The sequence below is a fragment of the Anthonomus grandis genome, chromosome 7 (assembly GCF_022605725.1).
Source record: "Anthonomus grandis grandis chromosome 7, icAntGran1.3, whole genome shotgun sequence".
In the NCBI taxonomy this organism is placed as follows: domain Eukaryota; kingdom Metazoa; phylum Arthropoda; class Insecta; order Coleoptera; family Curculionidae; genus Anthonomus; species Anthonomus grandis.
In genome coordinates, this window is record NC_065552.1 from 17,627,776 (window position 1) to 17,647,276 (window position 19,501).

Here is a 19,501-nt window from a genome sequence, read left to right on the forward strand (position 1 = left end):
ATTTCTGGAAGTTTTTCTGTATTTTTATTTTGTTTTTGAGTGTTTGTAGCTTGCTTGTTGTAAGCTGTTTTATAAATTTGTTCGTGGAATGGTAGTAACTCCTTTTTTCGTCTGTCATTATATTGCTCAAATAAGGTTAGGTCGTTATCGATGTTCGGTTCGTTTACGTAAGGGCCATATAATATGGAAAAGGGCGAATGACCTGTTGTCGAGTGAATACTTTGATTATAGATTAAGACAGCGGAAGTCATGAGATTTTGAGGGGTTTCATCGGGATTTTGCATTTTCAGAATTCTTAGTTTTTCTAAAAGTGTGGAATGCAATCTTTCTACAGGACTGTTGGAGGAAGAATTTCCTGGAGTAGTGTAATGAACTTCTATACAGAAAAGTTGACAGAATTCTTTGAATAAATTATTTTGAAATTCCTTACCCTGGTCTGTGACGATTTTTAAGGGGGTGTTATGATGTGAAAAGTAATGACGTAGTTTGCTTAAAATAGTAAGGGCGTTTTTATCAGTTATAAAATAGGCTTGGGCATATTTTGAGAATGAATCTATTATTGTTAGAAACTGACAATTTAAAAACTGGAAAATGTCTAAGTGAAGTGTCTTAAATGGTTTTTCAGAGAGCAAGGGTCCTTCGTAAGCGATTTTGTAAGGGTGTCTTTCATATTTATTTTGAAGGCATATTTCACATGAATTAATAAAATTAGTTATCGAATCTCGTAGTTTAGGCCAATAATATTTTTGTTTAATATGGTTATATGTTTCGGTTATACCGTTATGGTTACTTTTGTGATAATTGGCTAAAATTTCCTTTTGTTGAGTCTGGTCAGTCACGTCAAGGACGTAAGTGCTGGCAAAAACTAGTTTTACGGTTGTATTTAGATTAGAAAATACTTGTCTTCGAAACTCGAGTTTTAATTCGTCATTTTTAATAAATATAGTAAAGGTAACGTCTGGTTTAATTATGTCCTTGATAATTTTTAGAATGTGTTGTTCCTGATTTTCTTTTGAAATTTTTACAAAATGGTGGTTTTTATTAAAAGGTTTAGTGTAGGTGTGTTTAAATTCATCGCCGTAGTCGATGACAAGACGATTTGATGCATAATTGAGGGGTAATTCTGATATTGGGATATTCTTTCCTTCTGTATCATTATTGGAGTGTGCAGTGACGTCAGAATCGTCGTCGTTTGCGACAGGGTTAACAGGGTTTGAGATGTTTTGGGCTGGAGCGTCTTCTTTGTATCTTTCATTAAAGACAAAGTCGGCTAAGTCAAAATCGGATAAGTTGGCAACTGTATTGTCAACATTTGGGACATTAGACTGTGAATCGGTATCATTTGTTTCAAGAGTGTTAAGATTAATGCGGGAGAGAGCATCTGCTACTAGATTCTCTTTTCCTTTTTTATAGTGAATTTCGAAATTGTATTCCTCTAGTTTTATTTTCCAACGAATTAATCGGGAGTTGGGTTCTCTGATTTTTGAAAGCCAAACTAGGGGATTATGGTCGGTTTCAATTAGGAATTTTTGGCCATATAAGTATGGACGAAAATGTTTAGTCGAGTCCACTATTGCGAGAAGTTCTTTCTCTATAGTTGAGTAGTTTTTTTCTGCCGAATTTAGGGTTCTGGAAAAGAACGCAATTGGGTGGTCATTTTGCGAGAGCACACTGCCTATGGCTATGTTGGAGGCGTCGGTGGTGAGCTTAAAGGGTTTTGCGAAATCAGGGTATTGCAAGATAGGGGAATTGGATATGAGTTCTTTGCATTTTGAAAAGGCATTTTTATACTCTAAATTTTCTATATCAATTTGAGTATTTTTTCGTAGACATCTCGTTAAAGGAAAGGTAATTTTGGCGAAATTTTTGATAAATCGGCGATAGTAGCCTACAAGCCCTAAAAAGGCTTTAATTTCTTTCTGATTTCTTGGTATCGGGTAACGTTGGATTACTTCAATTTTTAAAGGATTGGGTTTTATTCCCTCGGAGGTAATGATGTGTCCTAGGAAAGCTACCTCTTTACTCAGGAATTCTGACTTATCAGGCTGTATTTTGAGATTAACTTCCCTTACTTTTTTAAATATCTGACGTATATGATCTATGTGTTCAGATAGGGATTTAGAAAAAATAACTATGTCATCCATGTAGACAAAGCAAAATTTGTATAAGTAATCACGGAAAACTTCATCCATCATACGTTGGAACGTAGCGGGTGCATTTTTGAGGCCGAAGGGCATTCTGAGGTATTCATAGTGACCATTGTTGACAGTAAAGGCCGTTTTTTCAATAGAATCGGGATCCATTTCTATTTGATGGAATCCTTGGGCTAGATCTAGGGTCGTGAAGTACGTGCATTTTCCGAGATTATCTAAAATTTCATCTATTCGGGGAAGAGGCCATTTTTCTTCTATTGTCTCGTTGTTAAGGGATGTATAGTTTATCACCATCCTATGTTTCTGGATGCCTGAAGCATCGGGCTTTTTTGGGACTATCCACACGGGTGCGGAATACGGAGATATTGAAGGACGAATTATTTTGTTCTCTAGTAATTTCTGAATTTGGGATTGTATCTCAATATTCATTAGAGGGGGATGTCGGAAGGATTTTACATAGATAGGTCTGTCTGTTTTAGTTCGAATTTTATGTTTGGTTTGACTGGTAAAACTGAGGTCACATCCTTCGTGATACATTATGTCTTTGTATTCATGACATAAAGGTAAAATTTTTGATTTTTCGAGAGGGGTTAAGTGATCGAAACGTAAGATGTTTTCAGGGTTGAATTTTTCTAAAATTGGGTATGATGGGTCTAGTATATCAAATTGATCTTGGGGGATGACTTTCATCCTTTGATGAAAATTTACGTGGACGGTAGGCGTGGGGTTGGGAATAGTACAAAAGCCATTTTCAACTTTTACTAAACTGTCAGGTATAATATGATTTTTTATGTCAAATGATGGCAAAATAGCGACACCGTTTTCGAAATTTACTGGTATTTTTAAAAAGTTATTGTTAAAGTTGTGTATCGGATGCAAGAGGGGTTTATTGTAAGCCAAAGAGAAGGGTATTATTATATTTTCCAACTTAAAGGTTTTGCTTTCATAATCTAGCAAGGCTTTTAAGTTTTTAAGATCTTTTGATCCTATTAAAGCATCGAAATCGTTATGCCAATTCAGTACTCTCATTTTAAATTCGTTTTTTATGCCTAGTTCTTCTAGCAAGGAAATTTTTAAATTTTTGGTTTCTTTATAAGTGTTCTTGCATGCGGTTACTTCGAAAGGTTCGATAAATATTTTGTCGGAATATTTGTTTGCAATTTTAGGAGATATGATAGAGTCGGAGGCACCGGAGTCAATTAAAATTGTCAAGTCCTTTTGTGGTAAATAAAAGTATGGGAGCTCAATTTGTTGTGCTACGTTATTTAAGTTGATGGTAGATCTGGGCCTGATTTCGGAAAATTTGCGAAATTATCAATTTCGAAATTTTGTTCGGAAGTGGGGTAGTGATTTTGGTCATTAGGATTCGTTAAGGTGGGATCGAAAGAGGTTTCTTCATATTGAAGGTTTGGCTCGTAATATTCAGAATAATGTTGGGGTGAATAATCGGTATAATGTTCAGACTGGTTATCTTCGACATAAGGCACATCGGGATAAGAGTTAGCGTTGGTCTCAATGTTAGTTAACTCTTGGGACACAAAATTTCGGGGGCCTGATGATTGGAAAAAGTTTGGTTGTCGAAAAGGCATTCTTTGTTGATACTGCCTAGAGGGTCCAGTTATGGAGATTGACATTGGAGTAGGGGGGTCTAATTTAGGTTTATTATGATTTTGGGGAGCGAAGACGTTTCTTGGTTTTCCAAAAACTTGAGCATTTGTCGGATAATGTCTTTGAACTGGTCTAGGTCGTATTTGTATGGGTTGACTGGGAAATTGTTGCTGGGGGAATGTCATGGGGGGTTGATTCTGGGGTAGTAATCTTACGGGACTTTGGAAGCTATTTTGTTTTATATAGGAATTATGGTTATTATTATTAGTAAATTGGTTATTATGAACATTAGACAGATTTGAAAAATTTACCTGTGATTCAATCATATTATAGTTAATTACATGCGTATATGCATCATCAAGTGTATTAGGGCGTTGTAACATTAACATCGTTTTTAATGTCTGAGGTGAATTGGCTGTCAGAATTAAAACAGAAGTTTTTTCTATTTGATTAATTAAAATTAATTTCGCATTTACATCTGAGACTTCGCAATGTAATTTAGAAAAAATTCTTTGTACAAAGGATTTGAGTCTATCTACAAATTGTAATATGCTTTCATTTTTATTGATCTTAAAGTATTGTAATTGTTGGTGTAAAATTTGATAAGTGATAGGATCACCGAACTTTATCCTTAGGGCCTCTTTAATTGAAGGCCATGAATCTAAATCTGGTCTAGAAAGTAAAAAGTCTCGAGCATTGTCAATTAACTTTGACTTAATGGCTGCTAAAACAACTTTATTTTGATCAATACCATCAATTGTAAAATATAATTGGTAAAATTCATCTATGGATATTATAAAACTTTCCAAATGGTTTTGAATTCCAGAGAAGGTTGGTAAGAGAGAAGTGTGGAATCTTATGTTTTCCATTTTAATATTTAAATTAGGTTTAGATAAATTAGAATCTAAAGTTAAGTTATCTAATAGGTTACTTATGCTATCTAAATTATTTTGATCGGAAATATTTTGACTATTTAAATTAGAAATATTTGAATTTTCGTTTTCAACTACTAATCCTAAAGATGCCCTATTTCGTATTAATATGTTTTTTAATTTTTGCGACGGATATGGACTAGACATTAAATAATGGCAATTCAAACAAAAACTTACAGTACAATCAAGGGATGACCCATAGAGCTTGCACAGTAGAGGTTCACAACCAAAGGAGTCCCTATAAAGGTGTGGCTTGAATCGTTCTGGTCCAGATGAGATGCTTGGGAAGGCAGCACTTGGATCAGCTAGGTCCCTAACAACACGGTAGGCGGCTTAGCAGTTTCTCGGCTTGGTCTTCTCCAAAAGGGTCGCAGTACCAAGGGTTGCGGTACTTGGGGTTGGTCGATGTCTTCAGATTCTTGATGGATAGTGCACTAAGATTTGACAATCACTTTTACACAACGGTAAACCGATAAAGGGTAAAATTGCACTATCCTGTTCGCAGCGCCAGTTAAATTCAGATATCGACGAACGGACTTTTAAAAAACATTTATTGATACAAAAGGGCCTTAAAACTAGGTGAACAGAAATATGAACAGCAACGGTATTAGCCGAGGCTTTGACACAATATTAATGCTAACGATAAATTACAAGCGATTTCTTAAATATAAAAATAGTCCTAAGCTAAGCATTTTATAATGTAATATAAACAATTAATTGTGGTTTGAGGATATGTCTAGCGCATTTGTCAGAGGAACCGCCGGAGTAAAATCCAGGGTGTAGCCAGAGGGATCTGATTGAATAATACTAGAAAAATGCGAGGCAAAAGCGTCAGCGATATCCCTGCTCTCGATTATTTCCTGGTTTGTGTATAACATTGGTGTATTGGATGAATAAGTACCTGACTTTGTTGAACTTGTGTACCTCCAGAAGTTACTAGGGTCGCTAGCTATTTTTGTTTCTACCTCCTCTATGTATTTTTTATATGCAATTTTAATGTCACTTTTTACTTCTGATATAAATGAAATTTGCTGCATTGACTATTAGATTTTTTGTATATTTTTTTCTCAATCTTTCCTTTCTTTTTAAATTTAAAATTATTTCTTTAGTAAACCACGGTAGGTAATCCTTTTTACATTCACGTGCCATTGGTACACATTTATCCAAAATATCATATATTTTTTTGTAAAAAATATTTGTTACTTGGTTTACATCAGAACTGCTTTTTAGATTATCCCAGTTAACATTTTCAAACAATCTGTAAAATTTTAAAAAGTCTGGCTTTTTATAGTTATATTGGCTATTAAAGTTTTGTTGTTAGAAGTATTGCTAAATTCAAGTTTGCAAAACAAAGTGGGATGATCCGAATATTCCCTTATAAAAGGAGAGTCGTTTCTATTTAAAGTTAAAGAAAAATTGCCCAAAACAAGATCTAGAACCCTATTTCTGTCGTTGAGAATTTTATTATGTTGTCGCAAGTCTAACAGGTTTATCATTTGTAAATATCTACTTTCTATGTTATTAAAAATATTCCTACTTTTTATATCTACTAAAGTGGGTATATTAAAGTCCCCTAAAATAATAATTTTATTAATTTGGCCTTGTAGATACCTTTCTGCAGTATCAAAAAATTCACTATAAGTGTCATATGACATTCTTGGAGGTATATAAGTACTACACAAATACAAGTTTTGAGAAGAAAAAGATAATTTAATCCAGATATCCTCTATGTTACTATTATTGCACGATATGGGTAACAGTTAGGATGATATTTCTGTCTTGACGGTGACCAGGGTTCCCCCTCCCGTTCCTTTACCTGATCGAATTAGGTCACGATCTTTTCGATAAACTATATATCTTTGATCGATAAAAAAATCAAAATATTCAAAAATTTCAAAACAATCCACCCTTAATAACTTTCTTAAAAAAAAAAAAAAAAAAAAAAAACACGTCAAATTAGATATACAGAGGGGCGTTTAATTATGCATTTACTGAAGTTCTGTCAATCACCTCCTCATCTCCAGCTAACCTCACTTTAATATGTCAAATGGGAAATCCCATCGTGTGATACATCATAGTAAGGAGCGTAAAATTCTCTATTCAACGGTACAAAAAAAATTAAATCGGTAAATGTGTAAGCAAATAGTTAGCGAAAATGTCTAGAAATAATGAATATTTTATTTACGCCAAACTTTGGTATGTCAAATGGCTACTCCATGGTGTGATACATTATTTTAAAGGGCATTCATCATGCTATCAATGGTTGTAAAAAAAAAAAATATTGACCAAGAAGCAAATAAAGTGTAAATCGGTAGGGTAGAAAAACAAATTTAATTAGTTTAATAAATTTATTTTATTAAATGTTCAAAATGCACGCCGTTATTAGCAAGACAATAAAAAAGCCTATTTTCAAACTCCTTACGAACATTGGCAAGGGTCTGCCCGCTAATTTCTCTGCATTCTTGAAATATTCTATTTTTTAAATTCTCAATACTCTCAGGTGGGGTTTTATAAACTTTGCTTTTTAAGTAGCCCCAAAGAAAAAAGTCTAGTGCGGTTAGGTCAGGAGACCGCGCAGGCCATTCGATTGCACCACGTCTGCCAATCCACTTTTCTCGAAAATTTTCATTAAACCACTCTCGAACTACCAAAGTGTAGTGCGCGGGAGCTCCATCCTGCTGAAAATGTATATTATTTTCATTCAATAATATAGCACCATGTTGATCTACTTAAATTTCCATAGATTGGATGATGGAAGGGTATATTGCATTTTCTAAAAGGTTTAAATAAATTTCGCCAGTCAAAATTTCTTCCAAAAAAAATGGCCCGAATATTTCATTCCCATAAATTCCTGCCCAAACATTAATTTTTTGGGGATATTGGGTATGGCCTTCCCGAAAAACATGCGGATTATCCGAGTATCTACAGTTGTCTGTTCACCAGGCCATTTAAAAAAAAAAGGTCGATTCTTCACTGAAGCAAATGTTCTTCAATAAATGGGGATCGTCCTCAATTCGCTGGCATATCACTTCACAAAATTGAATTCTCCTATCAAAATCATCTTCTCCGAGTTCATGATGAATATAAATTTTATAAGGAAAAAACCTATTTTTTTTAAACTTTATGTACGGAACCAGTGAAAATATTTGTTAGTTTTGCGGCCTTTGGTATAGACAAAGTTGAATTCATAGCAAATTGTCCTAGTACTTCAATTTGGCATGCTTCATCGACAACTCTATTTTCATATTTTTTCTTATTGCAAATCGATCCCGTCTCTTCAAATTTTCCTATTAATTTTAATACGTATTTATGGCTCACGTTTTTATCTTGATACATTTCATTAAATGCTCTTGCGGTTCTGCGAGCACACCGATCTTGAGCTCCATAAAGGAAAATTATTTCTATTCTTTCGGCTAGCGTATACACCATTTTATTAACTTACTGTTTTAACAATAATACAGACAGTTTTAACAATAATAAATCGTCTGCTTTTTAAACGCCTTAAAAATGTAAGGTATTGCAGGGTTTTTTTGTACCTATTAGGTAGGTTTCGCAAAAAATATAAGTGAAATAAATACACATACAAAGTTATAAGACTGCAAAGATTTTTGCAAAAAAAATTGAAGACACTCTTTTTTCTCGCAAATAACGGTACACATTCTTTACTTAAAAAAATAAATAATTTGCTTGAACTAAATGTACTGTTTGTTACCACACATTTTAACTTCTAAATTGCTTGTTTTTGTTTTGATGATCTATTATAAAAAATGTAAGAATTTTAAAATGATGTAGGTACCACACTAAAAGTATTCATTTAAAATACCAAAGTTTGGCGTAAATAAAATATTCATTATTTCTAGACATTTTCGCTAACTATTTGCTTACACATTTACCGATTACATTTTTTTTGGTACCGTTGAATAGAGAATTTACTATGATGCTGCTTACTATGATATATCACACGATGGGGGTTCCCATTTGACATATTAAAGTGAGTTTAGCTGGAGGTGAGGAGGTGATTGACAGAACTTCATTTAATGCATAATTAAACGTCCCCCTGTATATCTAATTTGACGTGTTGTTTTTTTTTTTTTTTTTTTTTTTTTTTTTTAAGAAAGTTATTAAGGGTGGATCGTTTTGAAATGAAAGCACTGTATAGATGGCTGGATCCAAGTCTCCGCCAAGACAATAACGTCATAATCTGAAGAACAGATTGATAGCCTAAGATTTAAATAACTTAGAATTAAGACCTCGATTAAATATTTACCTTCATTTTCAGTTAACATCAATCAATTAATTTTCTGTATAGATTACAAACTTCTTCGAAGTGTTGTTTTTTCGCATACAAATTTTTCCATCCCTCACCCAGAAGTATTTTATGCTTTCCTTCTTTTTATAGTCACGGCACTTCTTAAACAACGCACGATTAGACTTTGTTAGAGATTCGTTGATGTACACGGGTTTTTTTAAACCCCCTGCACACCGTCACATATATTGCCCACACAAAGATCCCGTCTCACTTTTTTAGCACCAAAAAACTGCTCCTTTTTAATCTTTGAAATGAACTTCACATACATAGAACGAGGTTCATGTTTTTCCTCCTGGACCTCCCCTATACGATAGCAGTGATCTATGTGATCCTCCCCAATATTGACGTTTAACGCTCTGGCACTCTTAACGACTATAGAGAGATTACATTTTCATCCCTTAGTTCAGGGACGCCAACTATCTCAACACTGTTAGATCTTGAATGTTGTTCTTGATCATTAAGGAGCGATTTGATGGCAATATTTTTTTTTCCAGCTGGATACATTTATTCTGAAGAGCTTTTATTTTGTCCAAACATTCTGAGATTTTTTGTCTAAACTATTATTTTCTTCAATTGAGCCTTGACAAAACTCATTTCAGTTTTCATTTCCACCAACGACTTGGAAATTTTCTGCATCTCTTCAAAAAGATACTGTTGTGATGGGCAGTAAGAACATGATTTACATTTCCAATCATCTAAATATCCCTTTAGGCAATCCTGGTGACATACATTAGGACAGCTCCTTTCTAGGCATTTAATTACTTTTCGTGTGCTGGTAATTTTGACTGAACAAATATCACAAGTGCTCGACATGTTGACAGAGATCTTATTTCAGTCAGATTACAAAACAAAAACAGAAAATTTGCCCTTGCTCGTGTTACACAATTGTATAAACTCATGTACAATTCCCTCTACTACACAACCTATAACTTTTAATCCGTACCTCTTATTCACACACACTCGGCACTTCGTGAGAAATTCAGCAAATTCCAACGGCTAATCTTTTGCCTAACAATGGACCTTGGTATTTATCACTAATAGATAGTTTTTTTTAATAGCATTGGTATTTTGGTATTTTCCTAGGGAAAACAGTCCTTCGGAAAAATGCCTTTTCACTCTGCTTATAGATGGAAAAGATAGCTTTACAACGATACCAATTTTATAAACTTATAAAACGTTAATAAGCCACTAAATTTGTTAAAAACTATGAGAGCAGAAAATAACACTTGTTACGGTACTAGTTAAGAGATATTGTGTAGGATTTAAAAAAATGCATAATATTTTGATGTTAACATAAAAATTCCTTACCATACTCATACCTTCTGGTAATCCCCGAAATAAGCTGTAAAGAAATTGCAGTTGTTTTACGGTAATAACATATTTTGAAAGTTTTAGAGTCTGACATGCAGTTTTTGCGAAATGTAATGATACATATACAGGGTGTTGACAAAAGAATAAAAAAAATAAAAGAACATTTCTTAAATGGGACACCATGTATTTACACCAAAAATTTTTTTAAATAGTAGGTCTTTTTATTCTTATTGCAAAAATTTATTCATTATTAACATTTAGTTAAGGCGTTTTTGAAATATTTTGGTTTAAAGTTTATGATTTGGTTGCGAGGCTACCAGTCATTGTTTATGTTTTAAGGTTAGAAAATGCTTAGAGTATAGTTTTTCAAAAGCTATAAATTTTGATATAAAACATAAATAAAAAATACATATAAATTAATATAATACAATTTATTTTCTGTATAACATATAAACCCTTAACTAAATAGGACTAAAATAGTAATATTTCACAATTGCTGAATATGGCCATCAATCAAACTTTGCCCTCTTTTTTATGTAGATTGCATTACTTTCATTAATATTTTCATACACACTTAATATTTCCATTTTCCTAATAAGGCTAGCTTATAAAACTTAGAATTCTAGCCCTGAGTTCTTCGATATTTGCACTTCTTTGTGAATGCACCTTGTTAATTATAAAACCCCACAAAAAGGATTGCATAACATTATGTGGTAGAGCTCCAATGCAATATATACAGGGTGTCAATTTGAAAACTTCCCACCCCTATTATCTCGAAACGGGTTAGGTTTTTATAAGATCGCTAGGACACGTCGATTTTATTATCGAGGGGGAACAATTTTTATGCAGAAATCACTTCGCCTCTTTCAACTCCCTACCCCCCAGAACCTCCCTCTCAAAAATCTTAAATGGCAATAGGGGTTGAGTGATACCTCATTTGAAAGAACTTTTTATTCTCTACATTTTGGCACCTTATTTTTTAAATTTGAGTGCTGCGTTGCCAAGTTAGGGTTATTTAAACATTGTTAAATTACTTATTATTAAACATTATTCCTGTAAGTGTTTTAAATACGTTAAAGCTATGATTTGCATTGAAACATGTTATTTAGGTTAATATTATTTTTACTAAACATTTGCATAGCCGTTACAATTATGGTCTTTACAAAAGCACGCCTAAAATTTATTTTATTAACACATCTACTTTAAGAGGTGTTCAAAGTGTTCTCCATTGTTATGCAAACAAAAATAAAGTCTATTCTCAAATTCTTCCCGAACATTCTGAAATACCTCTTCTGGAATAGCCCTACTTGCCTCTGTAATTCTTCTTTTTAAATCTTCGATATCATCAGGCTGAGTTTTGTAAACAACCGATTTCATGTGCCCCCATAAAAAAAATCTAACGGCGTTGAGTCTGGTGACCTAGCAGGCCATTCTATCGGTCCCCTTCTACCAATCCATTGGTTAGGGAATCTGTTATTCAACCACTCCCGTACTGGCCGAAAATAATGCGGCGTAGCTCCATCTTGCTGAAAGTGTAGTTCGTTTTCTTGCAAAATGTTACCAACTTGATTTTCCAGTTCAGTTGTTATCAAAGGATCAATAACATCTTCAAGTAGGTGTAAGTAGAGCTCTCCAGTTAAGTTTTGTTCAATAAACAACGGTCCTTTAACAGCATTTCCAAGAATTCCGGCCCAAACATTAATTTTTTGTGGCCGCTGTGTAGCACCCTCTCTGAAAATGTGGGGATTGTCCTCACTCCAGTATCGACAATTCTGTCTATTGACATGGCCGTTTAGGAAAAAGGTACATTCATCACTGAAGCAAATGTTGCTTACCACAATTGCACGAGTGTTTATTAAGTTGGACATAATTTCGCAAAACTCTATTCTCCTATCAAAATCGTCCTCATGAAGTTCCTGTAAAATTTGCATCTTGTACGGATGATATTTATGTAACTGTAATGCTCGTCGTACAGTTTCATGTGACATTCCAGTTAGACGTGCTACTGTACGGAGAGAATTGGTGGGTTCTGCAACGATGTTCCCAAAATCTCTACTTGAGCATCTTCGTTTAAAACACGCCGACTTGCCCTTTTTTTGTTTCCAACTGAACCCGTTTCATTAAATTTAGCTACTACGTCCAAAATTACGTTCTTCTTGCGCATCTTCCTTGCTCGCCATAAATAAAAATCATTTCAATTCTTTGCCTAAGCGTGTATACCATAGTAACTAACAATAACACACAAATTATCGAAATAAATTTTAACTGATTTAAATACCTAGTGACATTGACTGGTAGGAAAGTTCACTAAATACTATTTTAAATTTCGGATCATATCATCGAACTGTATTAAGACGAATTCCATTGCAAACGAAAATAAACAAAAAAGAAAAAAAATTAAATGTTTATCTTTCATGACCAAAAGAATTTGTCGGATTGATAAACACTTTCAGTGAGAAATGCACCGGTTCGCTTTATGGTCAAACACGTTCCAATAGAAATCATAGCTTCAACGTATTTAAAATACTTACAGGAATAATGTTTAATAATAAGTAATTTAACAATGTTTAAATAACCCTAACTTGGCAACGCAGCACTCAAATTTAAAAAATAAGGTGCTAAAATGTAGAGAATAAAAAGTTCTTTCAAATGAGGTATCACTCAACCCCTATTGCCATTTAAGATTTTTGAGAGGGAGGTTCTGGGGGGTAGGGGGTTGAAAGAGGCGAAGTGATTTCTGCATAAAAATTGTTCCCCCTCGATAATAAAATCGACGTGTCCTAGCGATTTTATAAAAACCTAACCCGTTTCGAGATAATAGGGGTGGGAAGTTTTCAAATTGACACCCTGTATATAATTTAGGCAGATTGACAGAATTGGAATTATTTCTGCATTTAAAAGTTCTATATACCTCTCACTAATTGATAAATCCCTCGAAAAAAATTAAACCAATAACTTTATTATGTAAGATACCATACTACACGTGGAGGGACCTCTGTAATAAAATTACAGGGATGTCCAACCGTGAAATTTTATTACGCAGAATTCGCGTAGGCTCTGTGTAGCCCAAAAATATGTATTTCTTCTGTATGCAATATTTTATTAAATAAAAAATTATCTTGTCTCTTTCAAATACTATTCGAGCATATTTATGAGCGTCTTCCAATCTTTGAACAGGCAAAATATTATATAGGAAAAGTAAAAATACTTTTTAAAGGTCTTTTGAATTTTACTAGGATTTTCTAAAAAGTAACAGATTGAAAAATATTATATGCATATATGCATTACTTTAATTTTATTATTACCTTAAAAAAATAACAAAAAATCTAATCCTTTGTTTTCATTGCCCCCATTCGTTTTTTCCTTTAAAAACATCTTCGAAGACTAAATCCCCTTTATAAGTTGAATTTAATTATTCGTAAAAATCAAATAGTAAAGGAATATTCAAACCCTGGTTTTCGAGGAAAAAGTTCTTCAACGATTTGAAGATAACCCCTCTGTAAGTACTTGAGCAGCAGCTGATGCCGTGGATGTAAATCATGTTAGAGTATGGAACGTTGTTCACGTGTATGAGTATTGTTCGCGTGTTTACAAATAAAAAATTTAGAAGGCGCTGGATTCGCCGCAGAGGCCCTGTCACCTGGCCAACGCGTTCCCCAGATTTAACACTGTTAGATTTTGTATTATTATAAGATTTTGTTTACGTATATAAAATTGTTAATTTGTTGTTTGTTTATTACACTTAAAATCATTTTAAAATGCCTTAAGTTAATTTATTACCAAATTAATCAAGCGCTACCTTAACTTTTTTAAAAGAGTTCTTTTGTATTTACGGCACAGATTTAAGTTTTTAAGTATAATTGACTTTTTTGTATCTTATTACTTGCTTTTAGCCAATTTTGTCAAGAACGGCGATTTTTACTGAGAGGCCCTTTTTTATGCAAAATGCATAAGGACATCATAATCTGATGCCCAAACAGGCAGAAAGTTAATTCTTAGAGAAATGGGGTTCAATTTACCCAATGGGGGTATTGGGTGTATATTTAGCACGCCCCTGGTTAAAGTAAGTTTAATAGGTTTAAAAGGGTAAATGTACTAACAATAATTTATGTCTCAAAATTGGTTGTCGTCGCTAAAGTAATTCCGAAGCTATAAAACGAAAAGTATAGTTTTTAAAGATTATCTTAAAAGAGATCTAGCTCCCTGGGGAATCATTTCCGAACCCATGGTTATGAACTTTTTTCTCTCTACCCTCGCTAATTCAGTACTTTTCTTTTATGGGATTCCAGATATAAAATATCTATGGGCAATGGGAACAGAATTTAAAAACGATATTGGTGATGATGCGTGCTCATCAGATAAATAGACATTTTACAACTAAACCTTTTTTCCGCTAAATTTTTCTATTTATCTTTGTATTAAAGAGGTCGTCAACGGTTCAGAATCTATAGTCGAATCATTGACTGGAAATTTATATAAAAACGATGCTTAACGATATGACAATATCATTAATGCTATAACAAATAACGAAAATAAAACTTAAATACATCGAAAAGAGCAAATTACTAGCAAAGAAAATCATCAAAATATTTTATAAACATGGGCTGCAGAAATACATCATGCAGATAAACATGGCTGTTATTGCATCATTAATTTCAAAATTTACTCCATTTCGCGCAGAATATGTACCACATTTTTCTCCCATTATCTGGGCACGATGTGCAAGGTCGAAGCACTTGTACGAAAGCAACGACTGTGAAAACAAGTAAATTTTTGGTATAGGTACTAAGTCAATTGTTACAATTGAACGATTGCACAATTTAATTAATTTTCGATTTAAAAACGATTGTGTGATGGTGGTGAGCTTGGACTGCAACTAAAGGGATTCCCGTTAAGAAGACCACAACTGTGTTATTCGGTAAGTGCCCATTTGAGTAGTGTGGTACATTCGCTTTTACAATTTTCTTACTTGCGTTAGCAATTATAATTTTCAAATACAGTCCTTTCCAATTTTCTATTTATGCGTTGACATAAAATGGTCCGTTCGAACCTGATCTGAATTAATTTAAAAAAGATATAATTTCATATTCCTTTTATTTCAAAATTCAAAGGCCGCCATCTTAATTCCTTTCTTCTTGCTTTTTATGAAAAGATTGCGGTAACAGTATTCCGATTTATTGCAAAATTTTATGTATGCATAAAATTTTGCAATAAATCGGAATACTGTTCGGGGTAGAAAGTCGTTCTTGTCCTTAGGAAACACCATATTACTTCTTTCTTTTCCTTATTTCATTTTCCAAATCCATGTATAATTTAATATTTGGTCGTATCGCGCCGTGCAACAATACAAGGTATTTCTACGTAAATTAATTTTTACTCAGGAAATTTCAGGTATCCAGCAAGTAAATAAACATTCGTAGATAAGCAAGCATTTTATTGACCTTCTTTTCATTTAATAATAAATAATTTATTCCGGTCCCAATAAATTTATTCTTGTTAAAATTCTATCTTGCAGTAATTTATAAAATTAATTTTTCTGCATTTTTTAAATTTTTTATCTATAAACTTTTCCTTAGTAATAAGCATCGCGTAATTATTATTAAAAATGAGCCAACCGCAAAGGTTAGAGGCAACGAGAAAATCGTGCATCAGTAGAATTACAGAACTTTATGCTATTGGGGTTCAGTCATTATAAGATGCAACAAAAAACGGTCAATTTAAAGCTAGGTATGGAGATATTCAAAAGGTTTTTGATAAACTTTCTGAGTATCATAACGAAATTATTATGAGTGGAGATGATTCAGAATTTAAGGTTCAAGATAAAATTCAAAAGGATACTGAGAATTTTTATTACGAGGATGTTTAAATTTACTATAATAGCTGCGTAGAGGAATCTTCTATTAATAATACTGGGGACCGTTCAATTAACGTAGAAGCTACTGCAAAGCTTCCGCCAATAAGCATTCCAAGCTTTAACGGCGACCAAAGAATTTGTTCAATTTTCCATGATCTTTACGAGAAATTAATACATGAAAATGTCAAGCTTTCTAATGTTAAAAAGTTTCGTTATTTATTGTCATATTTACAGGATGAGCCTTTAGAGCTACTAAGCGGTATCGCAATTAATAATGATAATTACATCACAGCCTTTAATAAACTTTTGGACAGATACCAAAACAAACGGTTGATCGCGTCTTTTACCCCCTTCCTTGAAGAAAAAAATTAGCTATGAAATAGTTGATTTTTTTTTTCAACATTAAAAGTCTTTTAACAAAAAAGTTTAAACTATACTAGTTACCAATATCTAATAATACTAAAGAAAAATTCCCGGATAATTATTATCCCTTACTAAATAACAAACAATTCTGTTAATTATCTGTTCCACAATTTAAATATACAAATTATTCCTAAAAATTGCATCTTCTCATATTAACTCAATTCAGGATAACTACGTGTATCACCCGTTCCTAAAGGAAGACATAATTGGTATGGACATAAATTAGGAAACTCTTTATATCGAGGAAGGACACAAGTTGGTATGACAATATAGATCTTGAGAATACAGAAGAACTATAGAACTAACTTAAATTAAACTTAAATCAAAACTTAAGCTAAAATTAGGTACACTCACGACATTTAATTCTACCATAGAAATCAGTTACCATAGAACTCCAACCTAGGGGAACACTCATGGAAGTTGCAATCAACTTCTCACCAAGAGATGGTGTTGTGTGTAACAAAAAAAAACTACCCTTTTTAGATGGCGGATTCCAGCAACTAGAAAGAAAACTGGCTGAGATAACTCAAGCACCAGATAATAAACACATGGGCAAAATTCATAACAGCAATATCGATTGCCACATTAAATACCCACTACAAAATTCTGTGTGCCCCCAAATCCATTTCTGAACGGCACTAGAATATATCTTACAACATATACAGCCATAATCTAAAGCTTTGATAGAATTTGTTTTTCAATTGACTCACCCACATAAATATCCAAATTAATTTGAGGTGAGGAAGGATACCTTCGTATAGTCCTCTAAAAATCCGACTATGGTCGAGACCACACCAACAAAAAAACAAATCTACTATTGGTTTTTCATCACAGCATTCTGTGATAAAAAAATTTTGGACAAAATCCAATAATAAACAGACTGAACAGTAAAGTTCATCCTCTGTCAGGTTCACTGACACCGACAAAAAAATTAGGCCAAAAATATAACCTCAAACAGTCAAAATTGACAATGGGTTTATAACCACCACTAGGTTATAACAACCCACAAAATACGGCCAAGAAAAAATAGTCAAAACTGACATAAAGTGTATACTCATTTATGGAGTATGACAACCATCAAAACATAGCCCTCGGCCATAAAAATTAAAATGTCAAGTTTATGACATACTGTACATAACCACTAACAGGTTATACCCAAAAAATAAAATATGGCCCAAATAACCAGATTATAACATCAAAAAAATAACAAATGGTAGAAATTCCAGAATGATGTAAATATTACAAGGGAATCTAAGTGAAGATAACAATATATACATAATTTCCAAATACAACTATTCCAAGGAATTGGAATCATCATCAAGACCATTATTTAAAGGCTTTAAGTCTTTAATATAACATTTACCGGCATTAGAACCATCTTTATTAGACATAATATAAACCAGATTTGCGGACAATACTGTGTACATACTTGGGAACTAGTTTAGAAGTAAACTTATCAACAGCGCTAGATAAAATTTTATTCTTACGCCAAACATGATCACCTACATTAAATGAGACATCTCTCTTACGCAGGTTGTAAGCTTTAGAGTTTCTCTCATAGGCAGTATGAAGTTTATTTTTTACCTCTGTAAATATCTCTTTCAAACCTTTCAGGTTTTCAGCATAAGTATTCCTATCTCCTGGGCAAATTTCCTGATCAATCTGAATATCCAAATTAACATTCTTATAATAATTTCCTGATAAAGGAATATGCCTCCCATAAACTAAAAATGAAGGGGTAAAGCCAGTTACTTCATGCTTTGAAGTATTTATTGCTTGTTGAATTCTTGGTATATGTTTGTCCCAATTATCATGTAAATCTATATAACTACGTATAGCAGTTCCAATTGTACGACTAGTTCTTTCAACAAAGTTACATTGTGGTGAATAAAAAGGATTAAATCTGATATTGAAATTATACATTCTACTAAGATTTGCAAAAGTTTTAGATGTAAACTGACTGCCATTATCGCAAATTAGTAAAGATGGAGGACCATGCACTAAAAATACTCTATCTTCTAATATCTGTTCAATATATTGTGATTTAGAACTTCGCAAAGGAAAAATCATAGTATATTTTGAAAACCAACAGGAAACCACAAAAATCCGCTTATTCCCTTTCTTAAATCTGGGAAAAGGTTCCATAAGATCTACAGCAATAACCTGAAACGGATATGAAACATTTTTCTCTTTACCCATCAAACCCATGGTAGCAGTATTACTAGTCTTTTGAGCACCACAAAAAACAATTTTTAACGAATTTCAAAATATCCTGGCGCATTTTTGGCCAATAATAATATTCCTGGATTTGATTTAGGGTTTTTAGAAAACCAAAGGGTCCACATTCAGGGGGACTATGACAAGAATTTATTAACTCAGTCCTTTGTGGTTTTGGTACAAACATTTTCCATTCAGGAAGATTTACCTTCATAGGGAGTCGATTTGGAATAAACTTAAAAACATAGTCTTTTTCAACCTTCCATTGGGGATAATTTTCTGGCTGAGCTACAATCTTTTGACGCAAGTTATCAAAATAAATATCTATTCTGTCTATATCACCCTCTCCAATCACCATTTCATTACTTAAAGAGTTATGATCATCCTCTATTTCTTGAGAGTTACATAATCGAGACAATGCATCTGGGATAACATTCTGAGAACCTTTCCTATGAACTAAATCAAAGGTATGTTGTCTCATACGTATAGACCAACGAGCTAATTTACTACTGGGATTCTTTAACAAACTTAACCACAACAAGCTATAGTGATCAGTGATAACTGTAAACTCGACTCCTTCAATATACGGACGAAACTTTTCAATATTAAAAAGGACAGCCAAGCACTCTCGCTCAACAACAGAATAATTTCTCTCAGTTTTAGTGAGAGACCTGCTTGCATAAGCAATAACCTT

At 33.2% G+C, this 19,501-nt stretch overlaps 1 protein-coding gene and 1 long non-coding RNA gene across 3 annotated transcripts in view; one reads left to right on the plus strand and one right to left on the minus strand.

The window, feature by feature from the left end:
• The window catches only part of LOC126738546 (uncharacterized), an 85,468-nt gene that overhangs the window by 52,370 nt on the left and 13,597 nt on the right, over positions 1–19,501 (plus strand). Inside the window, exon 1 of one of the 2 annotated variants that reach the window (XR_007661373.1) lies at positions 15,058–15,231. The exons of the other annotated variant lie outside the window; for it this stretch is intronic. This is a non-coding gene — a long non-coding RNA (uncharacterized LOC126738546). Of the gene's footprint in view, positions 1–15,057; positions 15,232–19,501 lie in introns of those variants that run through there. 2 annotated transcript variants of the gene reach the window in all.
• LOC126738541 (nidogen) overlaps positions 1–19,501 on the minus strand; it is an 89,281-nt gene that overhangs the window by 39,895 nt on the left and 29,885 nt on the right. The gene's annotated exons all lie outside the window — the stretch shown is intronic.